Source organism: Dendrobates tinctorius, unplaced genomic scaffold (genome assembly GCF_039654945.1).
Source record: "Dendrobates tinctorius isolate UK_male_01 unplaced genomic scaffold, ASM3965494v1 ptg000250l, whole genome shotgun sequence".
Taxonomy (NCBI): Eukaryota; Metazoa; Chordata; class Amphibia; order Anura; family Dendrobatidae; genus Dendrobates; species Dendrobates tinctorius.
Window position 1 is genome coordinate 20,504,508 of NW_027361917.1, and position 13,189 is coordinate 20,517,696.

Genomic DNA, 13,189 nt, shown 5'->3' on the forward strand with positions numbered 1-13,189 from the left:
GTAATGCATTTGTCATATATGTGGTTGTGTAACTTTAATCTAGTAATCTTTGTCAATGGATTTTACATTATTTTGTGAATATCAATAAATAATAATGGAATTTTATAGGTGGATATAGACTCCTTTTTTTCTTTGTTTGTTTCTATACATGTGACACGCAGCAGCGACCGCCCCCCCTGCTGGATATCGCTGATCTGGCAGGAATGTCCTTGGCCATTTTTTCATCGTCGGTGACCCGCTGGCCAGCGCGCATCGCTGTGTTTGATCGCTGGATCGTTGCTGCGTCGCTGAAGAGATCTGCCTGTTTGACAGCTTACTAGCGATCATTTAGCGACGCACCAGCGATCCCTACCAGGTCATACTGTTGTCGGGATCGCTGGTGCGTCGCTAAGTGAAACGGGATCCTTAACAATGGAAAGTTACCCCATTTTGGAAACTAGACCCCTCAACGAATGTGTATATATATATATATATATGTGTGTGTGTGTGTGGTGAGCACCTTGAACCCCCATGTGGTCCACAGAAGCTTATAATGTAGAGCCATGAAAATTACAAAAAACACAAGGGTAACAGAAGAAAATGGAACCCAAAATTTGTTGTGCAATTTCTCCTGACTACGTCAATACCCCATATGTAAATAATAATCTTTTTTATATAGCGCTTACATATTCCGCAGCGCTTTATCGTTTGCACATTACCATCACTGTCCCCCGATAAAGCTCACAATCTAAAATCCCTATCAGTATGTCTTTGGAATGTGGGAGGAAACCCACGCAAACACAGGGAGAACATACAGAACATACAAACTCCTTGCGGATGTTGTCCTTGGTGGGATTTGAACCCAGGACTCCAGCGCTGCAAGGCTGCAGTGCTAACCACTGAGCCACTGTGCTGCCCTGTGTGGTCAAAAACTACTTTTGAGGTGCAGTACACAGTTCTGAAGGGAAGAAGCACCATATTGGAGTTCAGATTTTGCTGGACTGGTTTGAGGTTGCCAAGTCATATTGGCAGGGCCCCTGAGATGCCAGAACAGCAGTAGGTTGTGTACAGCTCATGCTTCTGGAGACACACACCCGTAAATTAGGTGGGAACTCATCGCTACAGAAATGCCAAACATGTGGACGTTAAATGTGTTTAGGGAGCGCAGAATTTGCAGGGGTTTTTTTTGAGGGGAGGGGTTGAAGAGCCGTTTTGCTGATCCAGAGCTTTTGTGCTACTAGTAACATGGTAACCCCTTATATTTCCATAGAGAGATGACAAACCTGAGTGGTAAATTGCTTTTCCTGTGGATTGATTTGAAGCTTTTTACATAACATTTGGGATCACATTTATCCGGTGCTCTATACTGAGCAATTACATTGGTGTTTCTGTCTAAGAGCTCACTTCCACTTGGGATGAAATCAGACAAATGCAATCAGATAAAAAATCGGATTGCATCGAACCAAGGTTATTCAGTGATTCAGTACTCAACTACATTTTTTATCAGCTCGGATCAAATTGCAATCGTACTGATACAAAATCGCAGTATGCTACGAGTGGATGTGGATTTCAAATTGCAATTGCCAATAGAAGTCATTGAGTGTGATTATTAGTGTGATAAAAAAAAAATCACATGGCACTGGGACCATACAAGTGCCATCCAATTTTTACACACCCATGTCCTTTGAAAAGCTGGCAATTCATCTGTCGCGCAAAGTAAAATCACATCGTGACCCGTAATAATGTAATAGATAGAATAGATATATACACATAGACTAGATAAATTTAAAGATGTCAGTCACTTAATTAATTAGTACAGTGCTTGTGTAGCTTACTGTACATGTATATTTTTACTTACTAAATTATTTTCTGAAAAAAATGGCGTGTGTCCCCCCCCAACATTTTATTAACCAGCAGAGGGAAAGCAGAGAGCTGGGGGCAGTAGTTTTTTGCTAGGGAAGGCGGTAATACCCATGAAGCTTCCCAAGCTATTACTATCATCTCACAGGTGCATACTTAGCTTTTCCTGGTTTTGAAAATAGGGGACCCCCCAAAAAGTAGGGTCCTCCAATAATTAAGAACCAGAAAAGGCTTGGGAAATTGACCCCCTCCCAGACTAAAACCATCAGCTCGCAGCCGCCCCAGAAGCTGCCGCATTCATAAGATGCGCCAATTTGGACACTTGGCCTCCCTCTTCCCACTTCCCTAATCCATTTGTCCCACAACGTTTCTAGCTCTGCAATATGATTGCATGATTGTTTTGCTCAGTGCCTCGCAGTGAACTCCTTTCACTTCACTAACATCACCGCGAGTGTGAGAAAGTTCTCACGCTCGCGGTGCCGTCAGAAAGTCCCAAGAGTTAACAGCCAATTAACTCCATTCAATTCACTGACATCAGCATGAGAATCTTGGGAATAGTTCTAACTGTTCTAGCGCTGACATCAGTGAGTTGAACTGAGTTCGTTGGCTGTGACGCTCAGTGTTTCTGCTAGATGGCAGGCTGTAGAGTCGCATCATGCAACAATGCAACCTGCCATCTAGATGTAGCAGAGCTGAATGCGTCACGGATCAAATTGATTATTTTCTTCACATCAGGGACAGGTGAGGATGATGTTGCTTTTTAGTTTTATTTTTTACAGGAGACATGGATTGGGTGTGAGCTGAGTATAAGTGATTTTGATTAATTAAAGAGTCAATGAAGGAGTCTGTGTCATTTTTTTCAAATAAAGGACTTTATTCTAGTTGTTTTTTTTTACTATTTGACTATGAGGTTAGTAATGAGGGCATCTTATAGATGTCCCTCCATTACTAACCTCTGGGCTTTATGTCACCTGACAATACAAAGGTGACATCAACCCCAATACTATCACCCGACTTGCTACTGAACCAGGGCAAGTGAGAATAGCGAGGCATCTTAGGCATGTGCCATTCTTGGGGTGGCTGAGCACTGATGTTTTTAGTCTAGAATGGGGCTAATATCCATGGCCCCTTCCTAGGCTCTTAATATGAGCCTACAGATGTCTGCCTAACCTTTACTGGTAATCAATTATAGGGGGACTTAACGTCTTTTTTATGGGGGACCCCTATTTTAATAGTCAGGAGAGGCTAAATATACAGCTGTGAGCTAATATTAATCAGGCTTTTGTCCTGATGAAGGGGTCAGGAATAACCTTGAAATGTATTGACTTGAAAACCTTTTAATAAAATCCATTTATTTTATCCTGCTATTGAATCTTTATCAGCAGCGCAGTTAATGACACCTCCTTTTTACTTTTCATCTTATTCGAATATTACTCAGCAACCACAGGATGACATCAAGTGACCTACAAAAGTAATGGCAAATGGCAGCTGGGGTGAAGTGCACGGCAAGAACAGTTCATAACAGGCTCCTAGAGGCAAGGCTCAAGTCATGGAAAGTTAGAAAAAAGCCTTTCATTAATGAGAGGCAAAGAAGAGCCAGGCTGAAGTTTGCCAAAGACCATAAGGATTGGACCATAGAGGACTGGAGTAAGATAATCTTCTCTGATGAGTCTAATTTTCAGCTTTGCCCAACACCTGGTCATCTAATGGCTAGACAGTGACCTGGAGAAGTGTACAAGCCACAGTGTCTTGCATCCACTGTGAAATTTGGTGGAGGATCGGTGATGATCTGGGGATGCTTCAGCAAGGCTGGAATTGGGCAGGTTAATCTTTGTGAAGGACGTATGAATCAAGCCACATACAAGATTATCCTGGAAAAACAGTTGATTCCCTCTGCTCAGGCAATGTTTCCCAACTCTGAGGACTGTTTTTTCCAGCAGGACAATGCGCCATGCAACACAACTAGGTCAATCAATGTGTGGATGAAGGACCACCACATCAAATCCCTGTCACGGCCAGCCCAATCTCCAGACCTGAACCCCATTGAAAACCTCTGGAATGTAATCACGAGGAAGATGGAAGCCATCAAAAAAAGAACTGCTTAAATTTTTGTACCAGGAGTGGCATAAGGTCATCCAAAAGCAGTGTGAAAGACTGGTGGAAAGCATGCCAAGACATATGAAAGCTGATTTCTGAACTCTTCCTTAGATAAAACATTAGCATTGTTGTTTCTAAATGATTATGAGCTTGTTTTCTCAGCATTATTTGAGGTCTGCAAGCACTGCACTTTTTTGTTATTTTGACCATTTCTCATTTTCTAAAAATAAATGCAAAATTCAGTGCTTGGAAATTCGAAGACATGTTGTCAGTAGTTTATAGAATAAAAGATAACAGAGCCAATTTACATTTTACTCAAAAGTATACCTTTAAAGAGAAAAATCAGACAAACTGAAAATGTTGCAGTGGTCTCTTAATTTTTGCCAGAGCTGTATATATATAGATTTCAGAATCTCATCTCCCGAGATTTCAGTGCCGAGATCTCCATCTGCGCTTGCGCGGTGGCCATTTTCCAGGAAGCAATCCACCACACAGACAAGAAAGCATGGATGGAAAGGCAGAGACCTCCCACGCAACACGGGACAGAGCGCGGCGGCGGTGGCAAGCAGGGGGGGACAGAGCGCGGCGGCAGCACCCGGTGGACAGAGCATGGCGCGGCAGCACCCGGCGGACAGAGTGCGGCGGCGGCAAGCACCGGACACCCGAAGCGGCAGCACAGATAAGTTATATCCACATTGTAAGACGCACCCCTATTTTCCCCCCAAATTAACAAAGCAGAAAATACGGTATATCTTTAAGAATATTTATTTGCAAAACTATGTGCAAATGACAGAGAATTGCTCTGTGTAAAAGCGCAATTTATTTGAGGAGGGGTCGGGAGTCTCTCACTAAGTTTTTAAATGATATAAGTAAAGATGATTTTAATCTATTTTTTACATTTACCATCAGTACCACATCCGTTAATTTTTTGGATATCACTATATTTTGGGATAGTAAAAATCTGGCCACAAAAACATAAAGTAAGCCAACAGATAGTAATCATTCAGAGAGACAGTTGCCACCTACTGGCATGGCTTGAAAATATTCCAAAGGGACAGCTAATCCGAATTAAAAGAAATTGCACAAAACAGGAAGATTATAAAGAAAAATCTAAAAAAATTTTAAATAAATTTATCCAAAAGGGATATAATAAAACCAGACAGAGTGAAATAAAAAAAAATAGAAAATATATGTAGATATTCTCTGCTAACTACACATATACCAGAAAAAGAGACAGGAACAAACACTAGGACTAAACAAGAACTACGAGTGGGATTGAAGAGCATATCTATAATATTAAGAGAAAGTTCACTGGGCACACCCTATCACAGCATTATAAATTGACACACAATGGAAACATAGTGGGAAGCTCTTTCTGAAGCATGGAAAAGGTGGAAAAACATTAGAGGGGGGAGATTTTATGAAACAGATGTCTAGAGCTGAAAGCAGGTGGATCTTCACATTAAATACATTGAGACCAATAGGTCTTAATAGTGTGATAAAATTGTTCGCTTAATGATAAAGATTAATAAAAAAATAAAAATGTAAGATCAATACCAGAGATGAGACCTACTGTATATCAGCACTGCCATGGACTGCAGGTGTATACCCTGATGAAGGCACAGAAATGCATTGGGTGAATGAACACTTCCCAGTGAGAGTCGTTAGTGCACAGTGATGTCACATGCCTGCATGTCGGCAGTTTGTTTGAGCATGTGCTGGTAGAACAGTGACCGGCCGGAACTATACCAGCACATTTCATTATTAGCAACATCATTCAAGGCACTTGGATCCTTTCCACAAACCCAGTGTAGGCTCTTACAATCAGGAGAACTTTTTGCCATCATAGTGCTGCTGTCACGTCGCCATCGGATACAGGGACTGTTGTTCCTGCTTCGGCCACTAGGAGGCACCAGACTGGCACGTCGCCGTCAGACCCGAGCTCTGCTATTCCGGTCTCAGCCTCTGGGAGGCACTGGACTGTCATGTCACGGTCAAACTCGGGGACGGCTGTTCCTGCCTCGACCTCTGGGAGGCGCTGTGGTCCGCCCATGGGTCCTGCTTACAGGGAGGAGGCTCCTCTGCAGGCATCTGGCGGCCACAGGCTGCACTCCTCTGTTGGCCATGAAGGGGTTGGTGCATCACCATCTGGCCTGCTCCTGGGGGCGGTCCTAATGACGTCATCAGACCGTGAACCTGTGAGGGATGATCTGATCCCTCAAATACCTTGGGGCTGGTCTTGCAGGCCGCCAGATATAGTCTTGGTTTCCCCAGTGTGCTAGTTTGTTATTTGCTATCTTTGATTCTGACCTTTGCCTGGATTTCTGACTCTGCTCCTGCCTGACGATTTTGTACCTCTGCCGCCCTCCTGGTTTATGACTCTGACCATGGCCTGGATTTGACTCTGCTACTGTCTGCCATTTTTGTACCTCTGCTGCCCGCCTGGTTTAGACTTGGATTCCTGACTACGCTTTTGGTCCCATTTTTTAACCTCTTTCTGGCGACCATCCTGCTCTGGTCCGCTGCTCTTATTCAGACAGCTACCTCCTGGGCCCTGCTGTAAATCCAGATCCCTATATAGGGGTAAAAGGTATCGGGGTTGCTCGGCGTGCTGTCTCACTGCAGCCCAGACTCGCAAATGGACGTCACAGCTGCAGGATCCCCCACAGCTAACTGGTCGTAACAATATCTAGGACGGATCATCACCGCAGCATAACGCAAACAGGTAAGGAAGGCACTCAGGTTATCCTTTCCTATATTGTAGAACATTCTCTGATAATTCTTGTGAGCGCATCTCAGATTTAGTTTCATTTTTTCATTGGACAGTGCCCCGTGTGCACCAGGGGAAAGGGTGCTTCTGAGTATGCAGCTTTAAAAGAAATGGGTATATATTAGCGCTAGTGCTCATCTTGTCCTTTTTATGATATATAGTTTTTAAATGAAAGTCTTTATTGCTAAGGGAAAAATAAATCCAAAACTACAGGACACTGCATGAAAAAGTGATTGCCCCCTAAACCTAATAACTGGTTTGGCCACCCTTAGCAGTAACAACTATAATCAAGCGTTTGTAATAACTGCAATGAGTATTTCACATAGCTATGGAGGAATTTTGGCTTACTAATCTTTGCATAATTGTTGTAATTCAGCCATATTGGAGGGTTTCCGAGCATGAATCACCTTTTTAAGGACATGTCACAGCATCTCAGTTGGATTAAGGTCAGGACTTTGACTAGGCCACTCCAAAGTCTTAATTTTGCTTTTCCTTAGCCATTCTGAGACAGACTTGCTGGTGTGTTTTGAATCCTTGTCCTGTAGCATAACCCAAGTGAGCTTCAGCTTGAGGTCACAAACAGATGGCTGGACATTCTCCTTCAGGATTTTTTTGTAGACAGCAGAATTCATGGTTTCATTTTACACAGCGATTCTTCAAGGTCCTAAAGTAGCAAAATAGCCCCAGATCACCACACTACCATCACCATATTTTACTGTTGGTATGATGCTCCTTTTTCCAAAATGCAGTGTTACTTCTACGCCAGATGTATTGCGACATACACCATCCAAGAATTCCAGCTTTTGTTTAGTCAATCCATACAGTATGCTTCCAAAAGTCTTGGGGTTCATCAAGATTTTTTCTGGCAAAACTGAGATAAGCCCTTATGTTCTTATTGCTCAACAGTGTTTTTTGTCTTGGAACTCTGCCATGCAGGCCAATTTTGTCTAGTCTCTTTCTTATGGTGAACTCATGAACACTGACTTTAACTGAGGCAAGTGAGGCCTGCAGTTGTTTAAATTTTGTTGTGAGGTCTTTTGTGACATCAAATGAGTCATCAATGCACTCTTGGGGTAATTTTGGTCAGCCGGCCACTCCTGGCAAGGTTCACCACTGTTTCATAATTTCATTATTTGTGAGTAAATGTTGATAATGGTTCTCACTGTGGTTTGCTGGAGTGTCAAAGCTTTAGAAATGGCTTCATGACATTTTCCAGACTGATGGATCTCAATTACTTTGTTTCTCATTTGTTCCAGAAGTTCTTTGGATCACAGCATGATATCCAGCTTTTGAGGAATCTACTTCACGGCAGTGTCACGAAGTGACTGTCCTAATGTGACATGATCCAACGATTAGTCAGTCACCAAAGGGCAGAACAAAAAACACACCAGGGACACAATAACAACGATGGGCCCTGTCAACAGGGAACGGGGGAATGGACAGCTCCTGCACTCACCTAAGGATGTGCCCTGATCTCCCTATCGTCCCTATATGGGTTTTTTCAACCTGTCGCCAAGCTGGATACCTAAACCCTCACTTGCTCTGCTCCTATCCCTAACTAGGGAATTGGCAAGTGAGCACACTGGTCCCACCGCTGCACTAAGACAACACAAGGTAAGGTAAGACAGACACCAAAAGGGAATGGGGAACAAAAATACAACACTTAGCTTTCTCTGCTGCAATGCACTGCACAGCAGAGTAAGGCACCAGATCACAGCATTCAGCTGCAGCACCTTTCTCCACCTCGGTTGGTTTCCTAAAGGACCTGTATAGCCAACAGTCAGCTGATGTATCAGGTGACCTTTTAAGGATGGTGGGAGTGGTCACCACTCATCAACTAACCCAGCAGTAATGCAATTACACCAGCAGACCAGCGAGGGGAAAAACTGACATTAACCCCCGATGGCCTGAAAGGAAAAAAGTTTTAATGTGCCACAGTTCCAAAAATGGATCATGACAGGCAGGTCCTAAAGTGATTTCTTTACTGAGAACAGGTGTGGCAGTAATCAGGCCTGGGTGTGGCTAGGGAATTTGAACTCAGCTTCCCAAAGATGTGATGAACCACAGTTAATTTATGTTTTAAGGGGGAGGGCAATCACTTTTTCACACAGGGCCCTGTAGGTTTGGATTTCATTTTTCCATTAATAATAAAGACCTTTATTTAAAGGGGATCTGTCACCCCATTTTTCGCCTATCAGGTGCCGGCACCGCCATTAGGGGCATATCTGCAGCATTCTGTAATGCTATAGATAAGCCCCCGATGAAACCTGAAAGATAAGAAAAAATAGTTAGATTATACTCACCCTGGTGTTCGGTCCGGTCCGATGGGTGTCTCCGTCCCGTCGGGCGCCTCCCATCTTCATACGATGATGTCCTCCTCCTTGCTTCTCCCTCGGCTCCTGCGCAGGCATACTTTCTCTGCCCTATTGAGGGCAGAGCAGAGTACTGCAGTGTGCAGTCGCCGGACCTCTCTGACCTTTCCCGGCGCCTGTGCACTGCAGTACTCTGCTGCAGATAAGCCCCTAATGGCGGTGCCGGCACCTGATAGGCAAAAAATGGGGTGACAGATTCCCTTTAAAACTGCATTTTGTGTTTACTTGTGTTATCTTTGTCTAATGTTTAAATTTGTTTGATGATCTGAAACATTTAACTCTGACAAACATGCAAACGAATAGGAAGTCAGGAAGGGGGCAAACACTTTTTCATACCACTACCTTTTGTCATAGATGTAAAATAATGAGGTTGAAAAGTATGAAACATTTGCAAATTATTATAAAACCCCCAGAAAGTCTATCTGTTTCTCAGTATGATTGCTCATGAATTATATCTTTAAGTCCTAACAACTTGGTGTAACATCAATCAAGATCAAGATGTAGCAACTGGCAAGTTGCTATCAAGATGGAATGAAATCATATCGCCCGAGGGTCTTACTGTGAGTCATATCTGACTAGACAAAGTTTGATCTTCAAATTATCCACATTGTGTTGTAAAAATATTTTATTTGCTGATTTATTGCAGTTGTAAACAGTACTGGACACAAAAAGGAAGTGTCAATATAACTAGGGAAGAGCGAATATTACAATATTCGGTTCGGATTACGTTAGAAGAATTTGCAAATATTCTCTGAACATTAGGCTGGGTTCACATTGTGTTCAGGCAGTCCGTTTAACGGATGGCGCTCCACCGCGGCATAGCGTGGTATAACGCAATCCGTTAACGCTGCCATTCACTTCTATTAGGTGCGCATCGCTAGCGCATGCCATAAATTGGCATGCGCTAGTGATGTGTCGTCATTCTGTGAAGGACCCTCGGGCAGGCGGCAGGGTTTCAGGGTCCGCTACCCCTTGCGCAGATGAAGCATCTGCGCTAGCTGTATAGCATAATGCGATGGCGTCATGTTAATAGCGTCAACGCATTCCATCAATGCTATGCGTTGAACGAACTGCTTTAACGCAATGTGAACCTGGCCTTACTGAATGCTGGTCACCTCAATAGAAGGCAGAAACAAACGCATGCACAACTCCTTAGAACGGCCCCAAATGCTGCCAAAACACATCAAATGAGGGACAGACACCAAGAAAGTGGCCTCAATTCATCCACAGTATGAATTGCAGTATGGAACTGCAGCAATCAGCCAGGCATGAGGTATCGGGGTCTGGGACAGCATTTAAAGCTTTCCAATGTACGTCACAGTAAGTCGAGGCGGGTGAGGGATCGATGTAGGGCCCCTTTGCTGAGAGACCTGACACCACTTTCAAGACCTCTACCTGCTTTCATGCTGAGCCACACTCAGGTGGCACAAATATCAGTTTTCTAGACTACCATTTTCATAATAATTTAAGGATAGTAACACAGGTAGTTGAGTACAAGAAAGTGGAGTCCTGACGGTCTCGGAAACCTATTGCTACAGGCAACACTCATGAAGAAGACCCAAGCAGGAGTCTACACATTTACAAAAATTAGTGGCAGACACCAACAAAATGGCATCAATTGCAATAAAGTAGAATTAGTATAGTGTGGACCGACACCTCTTCCACTACACCCAACCCATCAGATAGAGACTGTAAATAGCAAGGTGATGGAATCACTGTTCCGTATCCTTCTGAAAGCCTGGAAGGGGTGTAAATAAGTGGCCTACCAAATCCCTACTTGGACAAGTGGTATCAGGCGAAAACTGAGAACCAAGGAGGTACAATGAGGTGGCACCAGTTGCTACTCCATGGCTGACCTACAGAATGTAGCAGCTGACCCCCTACAGCGGGTAGGCTGTTTAGGCCCAAAGGAGAGATGAAAATGCAGGCAGTCACTGTAGGGACTCTGGAACCACGGGTGCCGATGGGACTGGTTGAAGAACAGAAAAGCACTGGAAGGTGCGGTCTGGACCGAGTGTTAGACATATGGGTGCTGGCAGGTGCGATATTGACCGGCTGATGGACAGAAGAGAGCAGACAGATACGAGCAGACAGGCACAGACAGGTGAGAGCAGATGGGTACAGGGTAGACAAGCAGACAGACGGACCTGGGGAACCTGACAACTAGCAAGTATGCAAGGCAAACTAGCAACATAGCTCAGGCACCTCCGTATTGGAATAGAAGCCTTAAATAGAAGGTTTTGCCCAGCTATAGGTTGGGAATACCTTAGGTTGATGCGTGCGGTCCCTTTAAGAGGGATGGAGTGCATGAGTGCGCCCTCTAAGCATAGTTCCCAATTCTACAACTGAACCTTGGTGAACAATGACACATAGGGGGAGAGATGAGGAGGTGGTGTGTGAGTGGGAGACACTGAATGTCCTGCCTGTTAGGTACGAGGAGATCCTACAAAGCGCCAAGTCTGTAATGTCAACAGATCAGAACGTCTGTAGTAAGAGGGAATGGTCCACTGTGTCATAGACAGATGCCATGTCCAGCAGAAGGAGGAGGACAAACTCGTGTCGCTTTCATTTGGTGTTTAGTAGGTCATTGGTGACTTTAGTCAGGGCAGTTTTGGTGGAATGGTGCGGTCTGAAGTTAGATTTTATGCGGTCAATGAGAGAGCAAGAGGAGAGGTGGGAGAACGGTTCAAAATGGACATGTTCCAGTAGTTTGATGGCATAGGGGAGAAATGATATGGGGCGATAGGTAGACACAGAAGATGGGTCAAGGGTGGGGTTTTTGAGGATGGGTGTTGTTATAATAATTGTAATAAAGTCCTTTCTTTTGTGTGCATGGGTGTATGTGTGTATATATATGTGTATATATATACCCATGCGTGTATGTATGTATGTGTGTGTATGTATATATATATATATGTGTGTGTATATGTGTGTGTGTGTATATATGTATCTATGCACATGACTGCATATATGCCATTTATTTTTGCTTAAGACTTTGAAACTCTTTTCAGCTGACTGTATTGTAAAGACATGGGTATTACTTTTGGGTGTTACTTTTTGTGAACGTTAGCAGGTTTTCCTTGTCTTGCGTGACTTCTCTGTTAACAGAGATAAGGATAGCCCAATGCTAAGCAAATTGTATTTACTATTCTGCAAACGCAATATGTTACAACACCCTTTGGGTTTTGCTATTTAAACTCTTAAGAATATGTATTGAGTTAGACAGAGGACGGCCCACACTTGGTGTGACTGTCATTCTCTCTCCATGCCGGCATGACCAATAAAGAAGCATCTTACTTATTCAGGTCTGGACGATTTCTAATTGGAAGACTGAAACTCCCTTGACATTTTGGTGCATTGGCCGGGAATCCAACACCTTTCCCTCACCGGTGAGTACTGTAAACCGTGCACGGGGGAGTCTGGAACTCCTTAAGTAAGTCCTCCGCCTTGACATTAGGCGTCACCAGGGGCATTAATCAGTTATCCCGGTCTGAGGGAAAGTGACGGATTTCGTATAGTCTAAGGATCTCTGGGAATCGTATGTATCTGAATACAGGTAAGAACATTTAATAATTTTCATTATATTCGGTAACCTTGTTAATCCAGTATGAATGTTATTCTTGGAATTGAATGGGAACTGTGATTGAGGACGTTTCCAATTGGGGTTTGTGAGAGGCTCCTGTAAATTGGAAGTTTACATGCAATTGGAGTTATAAGAACTCCTGTAAATTGCTAAGCTCCATAGTGTATGGGGTTTTGTTTGTTCTTGTAAAATATTCCGAAGAATAATAGTAATCTTTTTTTATTTTTATTTTTGAATGGGATGTATGTTATTTTAGGAATTGAATAGGGAACTGGTAGACTTTTCCAATTGGGGTTAGTGAGAGGCTCCTGTATGTTGGAGGTTTACATGCAATTGGAGTTATAATAGCTCCTGTAAATTGCAAAGCTCCATAGATTTGGGGTTTGTTTGTTCTTTTAAGATATTCCTCTGAATAACAATAATCTTTATTTTTTATTTTTTGAATGGGTACAAAGCCAGTGTGAGAAGGCTACTGTGGAATAAAAAACTCTGTGTGCACGTTAAATTGATCTAGATGGGAGAATCGAG